The 14,650-nt window shown below is 38.1% G+C and overlaps 1 pseudogene; it reads left to right on the top strand.

Moving 5' to 3' along the window:
* The first annotated feature begins 340 nt into the window (after positions 1 to 340).
* On the top strand, positions 341 to 1,084 carry LOC140599539 (dipeptidyl peptidase 1 pseudogene; annotated as a pseudogene).
* The last annotated feature ends 13,566 nt before the right edge of the window (positions 1,085 to 14,650 follow it).

Below are 14,650 nucleotides of genomic sequence, written 5' to 3'. Positions count from 1 at the left end.
TATGCATTGCATGAAAATAATTTGTTTTAGCAATACTTCGATTGGGAGAGCTTCCTGTTTTAATTTTCTTTCTCTAAAAGGGCTTAGAAAAACGTACTCTCTCTTAGAGAGGAAATAGAGGGCAGTACTTTCAAGTATGTCTTCTGAAATCAAAACTTGGGAGTACAAAGACTGGCTCTTCCACATACTAACTACCCGATCTTGGGCAAGTTGCTTAAGCTCAGGAAAATGTAGTTTTCTGATCTTGGCATGGTATGATAATTATTACCAATTAGACTCTCTCCCCACTACTCCTTGGTGACTCCTCTCTCCTTCTCCTCCCCTCTGGGGCTGCACCAGCATGGGTCCTTGGCCCTGCTGGCTGCCCACTGCCCTCCTGCTGCTCCTCTCTTTTTTTGGCACCACACACTGCCACACATGCCAAATGCACCCACCCTGAGCTGCTGGGTATCTGGGTCTTCCCAGTGGGCCCCCTTGGTTCCCAGAATGACGTCAACTGCTCAGTTATGGGACCATCAAAAAAAAATGTAGTATCAGATACAGCATGTGATAATTTTGCCAATAATGAACATTTCATCATCATTTACAGTCAAGGCTTTGGGATTGTGATGAATGACTACACATGGTTTGCCTTTTTTAAGTGTAAAGAAGAGGGCAGCAAGGTAACCAGTTACTGCCTTGTGGCATGGTCTCATGACCATGGCTGGATCAATACATGATGTGCTGGGTGGGAATGAAGCTTGGTTCACTGGAACTAAGGTGGGATCTACCTCTGAGAATGTGAACAAACACTGCACATCTTGAGAATCTCCAGGAAAATTATCCTAATGGGCTCTACAAATATAACCATGACTTTGTGGAAGCGATCAATGCCATTCAGAAGTCTTGGACTACAACCACATACATGGAATATGAGACTCTTACCCTGACAGAAATGATTAGGAGAAGTGGTAGCCACAGCCAGAGAATCCTAATGCCCAAAGCTGCACCACTGACTGCAGACATATATGAAAAAATTTTACATTTGCCAGCATCTAGGGATTGGAGAGATATTTGTGGTACCAATTTTGTTACTTCTAATTAAAGAAAGCATGAGCCTATAATGTAAGGTATATCTGTACTTTTTAACTCTTAAATGTTGTGTACTGTGTACCAGATGCTATTTGAAGAACACCAAAATAATAACTTAATCCTCATAATAACCCTGAGGTAGGTAGTGTCCTCATCTTATGGATAAGAAAGCTGAGGTACGATCTCCTCAGAATCTTGTGAATTAGAATTCAAAGCCAAATGTTTTAGCTTCAAAGCCTGTGCCCTTGGTGACTAAATGATATTGCCACTCTGTATGAGAATTTAATTTTAAAATAAAATATGCCACATCACCCAACGTTTAATACAGCCCCTTCAAAAAAATGTAAGAAATGCATGTTTCTGACTAGTCATGCCATGGGTTTTTAAGTTTTAGGACTCAGAAAATTGTACTGGGTTTTCTGCAAATGAAAAGTATTTTGAGGGCTTGTTTGGCAGCGTGGCCCTTCTTAAAGAGTTGAAGAATTCTCTTAATTTCCCTCAACATGGGCTAATTAATGCATCAAAGATAAACCAAACTCAGTCTGCATAATTAAGCAAACTCTACCAAAAATTTCTGAGCCTTATTTGCATTCATACCACACCACTGGTATATTTACTGAACATCAGCAACATAATTTTACCTGAGAAGATGGATTTTACCTGATGATACCAAGTAGATATGTCCTAAGAGAAGTTAGCACTAAAACCAGGGAAAGCTCAATACTTTTATTACAAATATAGCAGGAAATAATTATTTAAAGCCACTTCCATCCAACTGAAAAACACAATGTTAACTAAACAGGTCTTTGGATTTGAACAGAATATGTAAAATAGCCAGAGATGGCCATTTGCTGTTTCTCTCCAGCTCTTGATTGGCTTATGCAGCGAACACTATTTGTTGTCCCCAGCAGCCAGCTCGACCCCATCCCAATCTTCCCCATTAATAGAACTCTAGTTCTGTTGAGGTGACATCAGGCTCAGGGAACAGGCACAGCTCCAGGGAATTAGTCAGTCATGATGGGTCCCTGCTTATCACAGAGTTCTTTCTACCTCTTCCCGGATCGCTGTCAGAGAATGGATTGGCTGTACCCAGTTTTCAGCAGTTAGGTCTAAAGGGAAGTTTGCCATCTGGGGCAGAATTTCTTCCCTGGGAAAAAAGGAATGTGCAGAGCCCCGATACCACTGAGCATTAAACCAACCTCAGAACTGCTTCTGAACTTCTTTTCATGTGAAATTAAAGTCTCTTATCACCAACATTGCATTTAGTATGAGATGTTATCACTCCCAGCCAAAAGTACCCTAATTTGTATACCTTCCTTCACTTGCCTCCAATTCTCAAAGCCATTATCATAAGTATGTGCATGTTACAGTATCCTAACATTTACATTAGCACAATTTCTCCTGATAGGTACCTGATTCTTTTCTTTCTTTTATATGTAAATCACATTGATTTAAATGAAAATATAATAGTTATGATATAAAAATATGTCAGAAAATTTTTGATGTCTAAATTGTAATGATAACCACCATTACTAATTAGGATTGGATTACATTGTCCCCAGTAGCAAGAAATCTAGCAAATGTCCTGATTATGCATATTCAGGTTGCACTAGTATTCAGAAATGAGGTTATATTTTTTGTCAAGCACTTCCACAAATCCCTGTGAGCACATTGTTTTCCTTCTTTGAATTCTGAAGCATACTTATCACCTGCAGATACTGAGGAAACTGACAAATAGCTTCTGACAAATAGGCAACTATTCTATAGCAACATGACACTGGGAAACATATACTGTGCCAAATGGCATTTTATATGGAAGAAAATATACTAAATTTTCACGTTGCAGGTCAAGTTTATATACTTCATGATATCACATTTGAGGAAAAGCTTTCCTCTTCCCTTTTCTTTTATAATACCCTTGTAACAACTTCAATCACAAATCCAAGGGGAAACTAAATGATATGCAGTGACAGTCTTAAATTAGAAAATTGTTCCCTGGCTGGACCTCTTACTGAGTTTTCTAGGACTGTGTACCTCAATTTGAAGAGACACCAATGATCAGAGAAGACATGCAGGATATTGTAATAGGTCCATGTTTCAGCAACAAAACATCAGGAAGGAGAAGCAAGGTCATTCAAACATGAAAGAATATTGTTAGGGGCACCTGGTTGGCTCAGTGGTTGAGCGTCTGCCTTTGGCTCAGGTCATGATCCCAGGGTCCTGCGATCAAGCCCCGCATCAGGCTTGCCACAGGGGAGCTTTCTTCTCCCTCTGCCTGTGTCTCTGCCTCTCTCTCTCTCTCTCTACATCTCTATGAATTAAAAAAAAAAAAAAAAGAATATTGTTAGAATATATTACAGCAAAAACAAAAAACCCTACTATATATTAGACTAGTAAGATCTAAACAGAGTTTAGATTCCAAGCAGATTAAAGTGCTTCCTAAAATCCATAAAGTGTAAAGAAAGATTGGTTCTTGAAGGAGAAAACCGCTTTGGAATGAATAGACTCATTCTATTGGAAGGTCGTGACCAGGCAGGAATGAACAGAGATTCTAAACAGAACTTGACTGGAGAAAACATTTTCCTGCATTAAATCTACCCTATATCACTTCAGTATACAACTTCACAGATTCAGAATACAATTCTCCAACAGAGACTTAATAGGAGCTGAAACACTAAGATTAAGCCCTTAGGCTTACACATTTATGTTACTGTCACGATAAGCCCCTCACATAGATACAATAACATTAAACATTCATTAAAATCTTTCTATCAACTGCCCACTTCTTCAAAAGGGATTTCATTTTTATCTTGAACAGATGGCAAGCCTATCACAGAGTGTTCTTTATGACTGGAGCATAAACACTGATTAAATCATTCTGAAACCAATTAAAAACTCAACATTTACTCTGGTAAAACATATCTGCAATGAGTGAACATGAGCAAACATAGTCAATGGATTGCCTCTAGCCCCATCTCCTGAGAAAAATTTGACCGAAGACAATGGGTTAGAGAAGAAATAATCTACCTCAGGTTAGCTGTTCCATTTCTACCCAGGCTCTCAATTAAAAGGCACTTGGAGGTGGCTGGGTGGTTCAGTGAGTTAAGCCTCCAACTCTCATTTCAGCTCAGGTCGTGGTCTCATCGGTCCTGGGATTGAGTCCCAGATCAGGCAGGGGAAGTGGATTAATGGATTGTTAAAAGGCAGTGCTCAGAAGGGGAGTCTACTTGAGATTTTCTCCCTGTGCCCCTCCCTGTACTCTCTCTTTCTCTAATAAATAAATCTTTAAAAGAAACCAAAAAAAGGGCATTTGGCCGGAGATATTAGAATTCCTTTATCAAATATGTTTTGTAGTCCCCCAATGATGTAGCCATCAAATACACACACAGACACAACAAAAATTAATTCTAAAATCTTGATTCCCATTACAGAAAAAATAAAATAAATAGAGCAGATCTTGCTGAAGCACAAATTTGGGCTCAACTTACTTGCAGCTACTTACAGCCAAAATACTGAAAACTTCCAAGTCTCAGACACTATCGTACAGGACTACCATACATTATTTCATTTAGTCTTTATAACAAACTAAAAAGTACTAATTACCTTCTTGCAAAATACTTATTAAAAATTTAACAATCATTGCCATATGTTCTTATGATTTTTACAATTTAAGAATAAGTCTGTGTTGGGGCATCTGGGTGGTATATTTGGTTAAGGGTCCAGCTCTTGGTTTTAGCTCAGGAAGTAATCTTAGGGCGCTAAGAATGGGCCTCACGTCAGGCTCCAAACTCAGTGCAGAATCTGCTTGAGATTATCTCTCCCTTTCCTTCTGCCCCTTCCACTCATGCTCTCTCTCTCTCTCTCTCTCTCTAAAATAAATAAAATTTTAAAAAATATATAAACCTGTGTTACACAGACTTAAAAATATAGCATGTTCTAATTATAAAAGACTGACAAAATCCCACGTATTGTTATTGCATCAGCTGCAAAGTAGGCCAGTGGTCATTGGGAAGGTATATTCAAATCAAGGGCAGTTTTAATTTTAAAGGCAAAAATCGGGATCCCTGGGTGGCGCAGCGGTTTGGCGCCTGCCTTTGGCCCAGGGCGCGATCCTGGAGACCCGGGATCGAATCCCACGTCGGGCTCCCGGTGCATGGAGCCTGCTTCTCCCTCCGCCTGTGTCTCTGCCTCTCTCTCTCTCTCTGTGACTATCATAAATAAATAAAAAAATTAAAAAAAAAAATTTAAAAAAATAAAAAAAAAAAAGGCAAAAATCTTCATAAGAATCTATGTGTAATATTCTGAATTGCTACTATAAAAGTCCCCAGTCTGAATAAATCAATCCCCTTTCATGACTGAATGTGGTCGGTATGAAGTACTAGGACATATACCCTACAATTGAGGAATTAGCCACCATTGCTATGCTTTCAATTGTACCTTCATTGGTTCCTCTGCAGATCCAGAAGAAACCATCTTCACCCCAGCTAATGCCCCAGCCATTTTTAACAATCCATTAATCCATCCCAGAGGCTGCGTCAGTGCCAGAGCCTACCAGCTAAACGGCATGATTAGTCAGTTCAAAGAGGTTGAAAGGGCCTCTCAAACCAGTGTGGTAGTAGATCCCCTTGTGGCAGTGGAGGAAGTCTTTATAGACTTCAAAAGCAATTGCCATGGGCCTGTGAGGAGCTCAAACTTCCTCAGGGCTTCACTGCAGCCCTCCTAGCAGCCTCCCACATACAGTACCTAGAGGTGTAGTGACAAAAGCAGTCCTCCTTTGATTGGCATGATGAGTCAGTGCCTATGTAGGGAGAGCGTACCTCTTCCACTGGCCCAAAATCTTGAGCATATTTTTCTGCAGTGAGGTAAAAGAAGTCACCTTCACAGCTTTGAACATGCTGGCTGTAAAAGACAACCTCCTGAAGACTCAAGATTGGGGTCTGAGTATTGTTGGTTAGGATACAGATTCTTGCTTCCAGCATATCCTTCAGAAGCAAATGCCTGGTTTTAATAGAAATATTAGAAGTGGCTCAGTTGGATTTTGGGTCATAATCAGGATCAGGAGATCAAACCCCACTTCGGGCTCCACACCAGCCATGGAGCCTGCTTAAGATTCTCTCTCTCTCCTCTCCCTCTACCCCTCCCCCTATACTCTCTCTCTCTAAAAAATACATTAGAAAAAAATAATTTAGAAAAATTTAATTTTCTAAACATAGCATTCCTGTGGCATGTAACATTTTTTCACTTACACATATTCAATAAAATTTTACTGAGTTTATATTATTTTTTCTAGATGTAAGTTTATTGAGAATAACAATAACTTCTAAATGGTCAAGCATATAACACATTATATACCATTCAATGATGTTGATGATGGAGGATAATATTATGTAATGTGGATGTAGAAGTCCAACTTGGCAGGTCCATTGTCAACATCAACATGTGTAGATAAATGAAATGTATATTATGCTACACCCTGTGTTGTGAGGAATAATTATGTCACTTAAAAATGTAGTGTTTCAATGATTAGTTAAGTATGGACATGGAATAACCATGGAGAGATGGACAGGTATATGAAAGAGAAAGATATTTATTTAACTCTCAAGTCCTAGAAGAGGGAGGCATGTGCACCACACAAAAGGCTATATGTGAAGGAGGAGCTCCGTGATAGTGGGCTCAACCAAGCAGGTGGGGAGGTGAAGGCAGAGTGAGAACCTGTGAGAAGATGCCTTTACTGGGATGGGGTAGAATGTTATTGGTATGTTTGAATGTCACTAGTCACTAGAGGAAGGAAGGAGTGTGACTTGTGGCAGGGGCCAGTCTTATCATACTAGGACCCCTACTGCCTGGGCAGGGTGCTCACAACCTGTTTGTGGGGATGCTGAGGCAACAGGAAATGAGGAACTTTTAAAAGTTTACAATACATACCCCAAGACTTTCACTAACTGTCCATTAACACGTTACTATAATAGCCAAAGTTTTAAGGATCAAAGATGGTAGGGTTTGTATTTCAGGGCTATGTGTCTTATAGCAAAAAGAAACAAAATTATCATAAACTAAATAAAACTAAAGGAAATATAACTGAAACCCACTAGTAGGCCAGTGGGACTAGGTAAAGGACTACATTTTGGAGGGTGAGTTTTCCATGGAGATGAGTTGGTCTCAAGGGTCAGATTTAAATAAGGGGATGCAGTGGGGTTAGGGTGAGGAGGACATTGCATGGGAGGTAGGGGACTCTAGCCAAGGGACCCTATGGAACTTGTCACTATCCTTGTGGTTATCGACATGGACTTCGTTATTAAAGGAACTGTAATTATTGAAGCTGAACTGTAATGAAATTGAATTAGGTTGAATATGATGGGCTAATGGGAAGTCTGAATACGTGTGCTGGGGCCAGATCCTAGAGGCCTTGGAAAGTCAGGAGGACGTTAATCACAGGTGTTTATAGGTAAAAATGATGCTCAAGGAGATGGTCTGAAAAATGAATGAAAGGGGAGGAATCCCTGAAGTCTGCAAGGAGAGAAAAAAGGCTTTGTAGCAAAACTGAAGTGATAGGAACCTGAATGGCAGGGAGGAGTGGCAGTAAAATAGAATGGAAGCAATAGATGTGAAAGATACTGAAAAGAATGTGTTAATACTGATCTGTATGCATCTGAATGGATTTATGTGCATGTATTATTCACTGTTTTACATGCTACTGTTCCCCTTGATTAACACAGAAAATGAAAGGCTCTTCATTTGGGTCCATGCTTCATATTTCAATCTAGGGATGTCTGACTCCTTTAATCATATTTATTCATGGGTTTAGAACAGGTAGCAACTCAAAAATAAAATTATGGCTTTTAGTTCATGCAGAAAGTGAACTACCTGTGGATTCAGTTGAGAACATAAGACATTGTCCCCCCTCTGATTTTGGGGACTGAGCATATATTTCTGTGTTTTTTTTCCTTTCGTTATACATAATCACACTCTAGTATACATAATCACACTCAATTCCTGTAAACTGACCAACGTGATTTTGTTCTTGTTCCTTGGAGGAGTAAGTTGGAAAAAAAAATAAAGTAGAAGGAAATTTGCTTGGATTTGGATGGCCACAAAATTCTCCTCAATGTTGTGGATTGCAGTTTGGCCTAAGGCATCAAATAAAGTCCATTTGAGGTTAGATCACCTGTCTTTGCTGCCGTCCACAGTGAAATGATGTAGATGGTTAAGCCAGTATGCTGTGATAAGTTATAATGCTAAAAACTTGTGTCTTAAAAGTACATAGTGAGAATCCTCAGGGAAATGCTGTAACATTTTTATTCCTATCAAGGAAAGGGAAATAATCATAACAAAAAAGTCAAAGCAGATAAATCCAACTTGTAAATAATAAATAATTTTAAACCAGATATATACACCAAAGAAATGCTCACATAACTCCACAAGAAGAAGACTGTAAGAATGTTCATGGCCCTGTTTGGCTACAGAGTGTTGGAGGCACACTGGATGTCCATTGTGCGAAGAATGGATAAGAAGATGTGTGCCCTGCTTGGAATATTATGCAGCAGTTAGCAAGCAGGAGTGGACTAGCTACACATGTGGAAATATGGGTGCATATTTGAAGTTGGAATGCTAAGTGAAAAAAGAATCAGCTTGAAGTATGTCACACAACACTGTTTATGAAAAACGAAACATGCAAACCAACCAACAATAAGCATTTTACAAGAGCACAATGACAAAAAATTAAAATATTTGAAAATGGTTGCCTGTAGGGATGGGGTAAAAGTAGGAATGGAGACTGAGGAAAGAGTAAATCAAGCAAAACAGGAGACCAAAAGTGACAGTATTTTGTGTGAAGAGTCTGCTTTCCTGAACTTTCTCTCCCCTCCCCCAGTCTTGGCCTCTGCTCTTCTCTCCCAAATACACAGAAATAGATGAAATATACCAAAAAGCAAAGCTTGAGTGCATAGAGTGTGCTTTGTTTTTAAATTTGCTTTGAACTGATTTCGGTCTTTTCATAGCTGGTTTGAGTATGCTTATTTTTATGTAAACCTTTGTGTTACTATTTGTTCAATAACAAAGTTCACCTCTTCCTTAAACTTTAAACATTTTAAAAATACTGCTCTGAAGCATCTATTTTCTAGAAGCAAAAAGTCTTGGGGCAAGAAACACTTTCTCTGCTTTCTTTCGCTGAGGCTGTTTTTCTCCCTCGGAATCTTGCTCAGGGCTCTCAGCAGAATATTCCCTAGTAACCAGACTCTCATCTGGATGCTCTCCATCTCTGGGGCCTAGTGATTTCAATCACTTTAAACTGAAAAAGGCAAAGGACATTACCAGTCAGAAACTTAAGGATTCCTACTCCCTTTTTAGAATCAATCTGTGGTTATTTCTAAGTTGACAGATTTCTTCAAAATTATTTTAGTGTTAAGCTTCTAATGTATTCATGCTTTTTTAAATGTCTACTATCCATTTTAACATAGCTATCTCATGTTCTCACCGGCTATGCTCCCTGTTTAAATACATCTTCCTGCCCTTGTGCAATAAGAAAAACTCACTTTTGATATTTACTAGCCTCGTGTGTAACATTTACTTGACTTTCATGGAGCAAAAAATGGATTCCTTTTATTAGTCCTTGAATAGAAAATAATGCAGATTGAAACAACTGAAATAAGAATAATTCTGTTTTAACTGCTTGATGTTCTCTTTTGATCGTCTTGGAATTCAGTAACAGATCCAATCTAGGTAAAATCTGGTTCATTATGGACTCCTACAGAACATTTCTGGCAATAGAAGGTACTTTGTTTAACTTATAACTTTCCTATCATTCTTGGCCATCAGTAATGTAATTTTGAACATCACTTTTGCTATTTTTATAGTGCACATTACCTATATTCAGATATAAAGACTCAGAACTTACCTGGAGAGAATATAGTGTGAGCAAGACTTTTACTACTAAGCTGTAGAGTTATGTTGACAGGCAAAGAGAGAGACATGTTTCAATATTGAATTCATCCTGTAGTTTTTGCCAGTTTTAACAGGTAGTCATTAACAGCAATTAGGTTATTCTGGTCAGAACTGCACCATTAATCACCCTAACAAGGGAGGTATGTATCAAAACATTAGAAGATAATAGAATAAATTGGGAATTGTACTTAAATGTCAGGTAGATCATTGAAAAACAGCCAGTGTTTCTATTTTGAATTGTGTGGCCTCAGAGGCTTAGAAGAAAATTCAGAAAACTTTTGTTTAATGTACTGTCATTAAACAAGTTCTATAGAACTAAGGTTTCTTATTTTTGTTAGTGATATAAAGGTAACAGACTTGATAAACAAGAAGCAGAATTTTCCGTTATTACAAGTATGTCTTTGTTAAATTCCCATAGGATTATATTCTCTTAATCGCAGTGTGTGTCATCGTTCATTCATTCAAGAAATATTGAGCACCTACTATGTTCTCAGTTCTGTTCTAGATGTTAGGAGGACATTAGAGCCCAAAACAGATCTTTGTCCTTCTGGGTATTTGATCCTATTAAGGGGAGAGAGAGAAAAATAATGAACATAATAAGTGAGTGGATAATATTGTAGGCTAGAATGAGATAAGTGCTATGAAAAAACAAATGAGGGCAGAACAATGGAAATTAAGAGAGCTGGAAGGTGTGGAGGAGAAGATTGGAAGTATCAAAATTATTGATTGTTTTTGAGCAGGTAAAATTCATGACAAGACTTGAAGAGGGTGAAGAGGTTGCCAAGGAATATTTAGAGAAGAAGCTTTCCAGGCAGAAAGAAGAGCTTAGGATACAGGCCCCAGGGCAAGGAGGGTGACTGGTATGTTCCCACAGTAAGGAAACCAGTCTGACTGAGCCACATTAGGGAGAGGGATGTAGAATTGAAGTCAGAGAAGTAATGGAGGAGCTAGAACTTGTAGAGTCTTGTGGGGCATTGAAAGAACTTTAGATCTATTTTAAGTGAAGCAGAGAATCTATTTGGTTTGAAGTTGGGAAGTGACATGATTTAACTTATGTTTTAAAAGGTTCATCCTTCTGGCTTCCGTGTAAAGAATAGACTATAGGGAGATGGTGCAGTAAACCTTGGTGAGAGAGGCTGGTGGATTGACTAGCAATGAAAAGTGGTAAGACTTGATTGGATTTTAGAATTATTTTAAGGGTAGAACCAGTAAAGTATCTGGTTGGATTAGATACAGAGTGGGAAAGAGAGGAATCAAAGAATATGTCAGAGCTGTGACTTGAACAACTGGAACAATTAAGTTACCAACAACTGAGCTAGTTCAGACTACAGGTTGAGGCATGTTGAAGGAAGACGATCATGAGTTTGGTTTTAGAAATATGAGTTTGCAATGCCTAACAGATATTCAAGTGCAGATAGTTGGATATATGAGTCTCGAGTTTAGAATAGTAGTCTAGGCTGAAAATACAGATTTGGAATCTGCCAACATAATGATGGTAATTAGTGCAATAAGACTGTATGGAGGTCTAAGGAAGTAAGTATAGACACAGAAGAGAAGAGACCATGGGGCACCTGGGTGGCTCAGTCAGTTAATTGTGTCCCTTCAGCTAAGGTCACAGTCCCTGGGTCCTGGGAGTTAGCCATGTGTTGGAGCTCCCAGCTCAGTGGGGAGCCTCCTTCTCCTTCTCCTCCCCACTTATACTCTCTCTCACTATCTCTGTATCTCTATCTCAAATGAATAAATAAAATCTTTAGGAGAAGAGAAGAGACCAAAAGCTGAGCACTCCAAAATTATGTACTCTGAATAAGAACACCAGACACACATAATTAGCATGGCAGAAGGGAATTCAAGCAAGCATGGTATCCTGAAGACAAGAATGCAGTCAATGGTTCATCAGAGATTGAAACAAGAACTTGTTATTTTGAACCAGCTCACCACAATTGTCTTGGTAGATATTGTTGTTTGTATTGCTTAGTGAACTTTGTATATAAAACCACAAGACAGTCCATTGAGAGTAGGACCAGAGGAAAACTTGTTTCTTTTGAGAGATTAATATGGCTTCCCTTTGAAAAAAATGACAAGACTCCCTTTATATTATATATTTATTTATATACTTTGTTCCAGAAATTTTTTTAAAAGGAGAAAATTTGAGTTGACTTTCAATATACATGAGGTAGGAGGGAAGAAGCAGTAGGATGGCAATGTGAGGTCAAATGAATGACAAGGGGACAAAAGTATAAGACTCACTTTCATTTGTAAGAGGGAATCAAAACTTTAGCTTGGACCTTCCAGTAGCTAAAACAAACGGAGAAACATAAGCAGTTAAAAGAATGATTGTATCTGTAAAATAAAAATAATTAGTTCTGGTACTGAATTCATAGAGAAATTTTTCTCATGCATACTCATAAAGGGTCCTGTATGTCTTCATGGATGGTGCAATCAATAACACCCTTATGATATTCAGCATATCATATTCATTGCTTCTTCTCATTATTCCTGTTCTTTTGAGATCAATTATATCATAGAGAAATTTCTTGAAATCATTCTGTGAGGAACCAAATCAGTTTTATTATTGTCTGGATTGAGCCAAACAGCACATTAAATGTCTAAATTACAGTTTTCCTCTCTCGTCTATTCCCTTTTGATTCAATTTATATGTGTGTGTGTAAAAATTGTGTATGTCTAGCTGTGTGTTTATCATAATGGGGGTGATGTGAATGTTTAATAAAGACAGCTCTTTGGGCTTTTGTTTATATTTCCTTTGGGGAAAAAGGAAAGATGGCAATGTTAAGACAAGGTATTCCTGGAAGGAAAATGGCAGTTTCATGTACAGGTAATACATTTAAGTCACATGCTTCCTTCCAGATTTGATGACACCTTTTATACTCTTCAGGCTAGATTTTCCCACCGTCAGGACTGGACCTTTACACAGAGAGGTGCAGCAATTATGGTGCCACTTTGAAGGAAGGAGATTAAATTCTTCTAGCCACTCAGCCATTAAATTATGTTCTAATGTTCAGTGGTGTTTTAAAAGTGAGTCTCACTATTTTAATATTAATGCATTCAAATTTGATTTTGTACCAGTCTTAACCAGTTCTGCTACTAGAGTAGGAGCCTGGGAAGGAATTTCTATAGCTTGCTTTTTTGTTTTTTAAAATATTTTATTTATTTATTCATGAGAGACACAGAGAAAAAGGCAGAAACACAGGCAGAGGGAGAAGCAGGCTCCATGCAGAAAGCCTGACGTGGGACTTGATCCCTGGTCTCCAGGATCTCCCCCTGGGTTGAAGGCGGCGCTAAACCGCTGAGCCACCGGGCTGCCCTGTAGCTTGCTTTTTAAAGGCAAACAATGTTATTGCTAGAAAGCAGCTTGCCAAAATGCCTATTTTTTAATCATATCTTTTTTTTAATCATATCTTAATTAGGGGCTTGAGCAGAGATGACTTGGAGGAATGGCAGGAATATAAGGAAGGGCATTATATTATTTCCATCTTGTGTGGCTTATTGCATTTAGAGAAAACATAAAATGCTGAATAGGTGATCACAGGAAACTAAGGATTCATTTTTTTACTTGTTGGGTAGTTCTTAGTGTAGTCATATAATTATTGCAAATACACATTTGAGTAATAATAATAGTATTTCAAATCAGTACACAAGGAGCTAAAATATAGAAACAGTGTGTTTTGTCCCTTATCTCCCAAATACACACCAAATACTGAATATACCTGATATATTCTTCAGAGGCCAGCAGAACCATTTTTTGGGGGAAGTAGCATATGGCTCTTGAAATGGAGAAAGCATTATATAGAATTTAAAAGATGTCCATAAAATAGCACATTCACTGATGCACATAATAAAAGTCAAACGTTCTGAAAAGAAATAATGAATTAGATATTATTTTACTAACATAACATAATGTAGAAATATTCCATTAGGATCTACTTGTATGCTGCTATGTTTTATGTATCAGGGCAGCTATGCAAACAGTAATGACTTGTTACAGTTGATCCTTGAACAACATGGGTTTGAACTTCGTGGATCCCTTTAGATGCAGATTTTTTTGATAAAATAGTACAGCACTGTAAATGTATTTTTTCTTTCCTATATTTTCTTAACATTTTTCTTTTCCATAGCATACTTTACTGAAAGAATCTAGTATATATATATCCTGTGACATATAAAATATGTGTGAATTGATTGTTATCAGGAAGGTTTCTAGTCAACAGTAGGCTATTAAGTTTTGGGGGAGTCAAAGTGATAGGTAGATTTTTCAAGTGCGCAGGGGGCCGGCACCCCAACCCCTGCATTATTCAAGGGTCGATTGTACTTGCCATGATAAATCTAATCCAGGCAGTAAGACAGAGGATAAATGCAAGTATCTATTTAATTATTTGTGAATTATGGATATGCACATTAGTTTACTGACTTGATAGTCATTCAGCTGCTGCCATATGATGTACCCCTGGATAATGGAGAACACTTCATCAGTATTTGACTGAACAACATTTTATTACCTTTAGTTAAGGTGTTCCTTTTCACCTCATTGAGTTCACATTTTCTCCTTGTTCTCCCTGGAGTTCCTCGGGGGAGCACTTCATCTCACTCTTAAGTAGCTCCAATTGTTTCAGTATATAGTTCA

The sequence above is a fragment of the Vulpes vulpes genome, chromosome 7 (assembly GCF_048418805.1).
Source record: "Vulpes vulpes isolate BD-2025 chromosome 7, VulVul3, whole genome shotgun sequence".
Taxonomy (NCBI): Eukaryota; Metazoa; Chordata; class Mammalia; order Carnivora; family Canidae; genus Vulpes; species Vulpes vulpes.
This window is presented reverse-complemented; position numbering and strand designations above follow the sequence as displayed.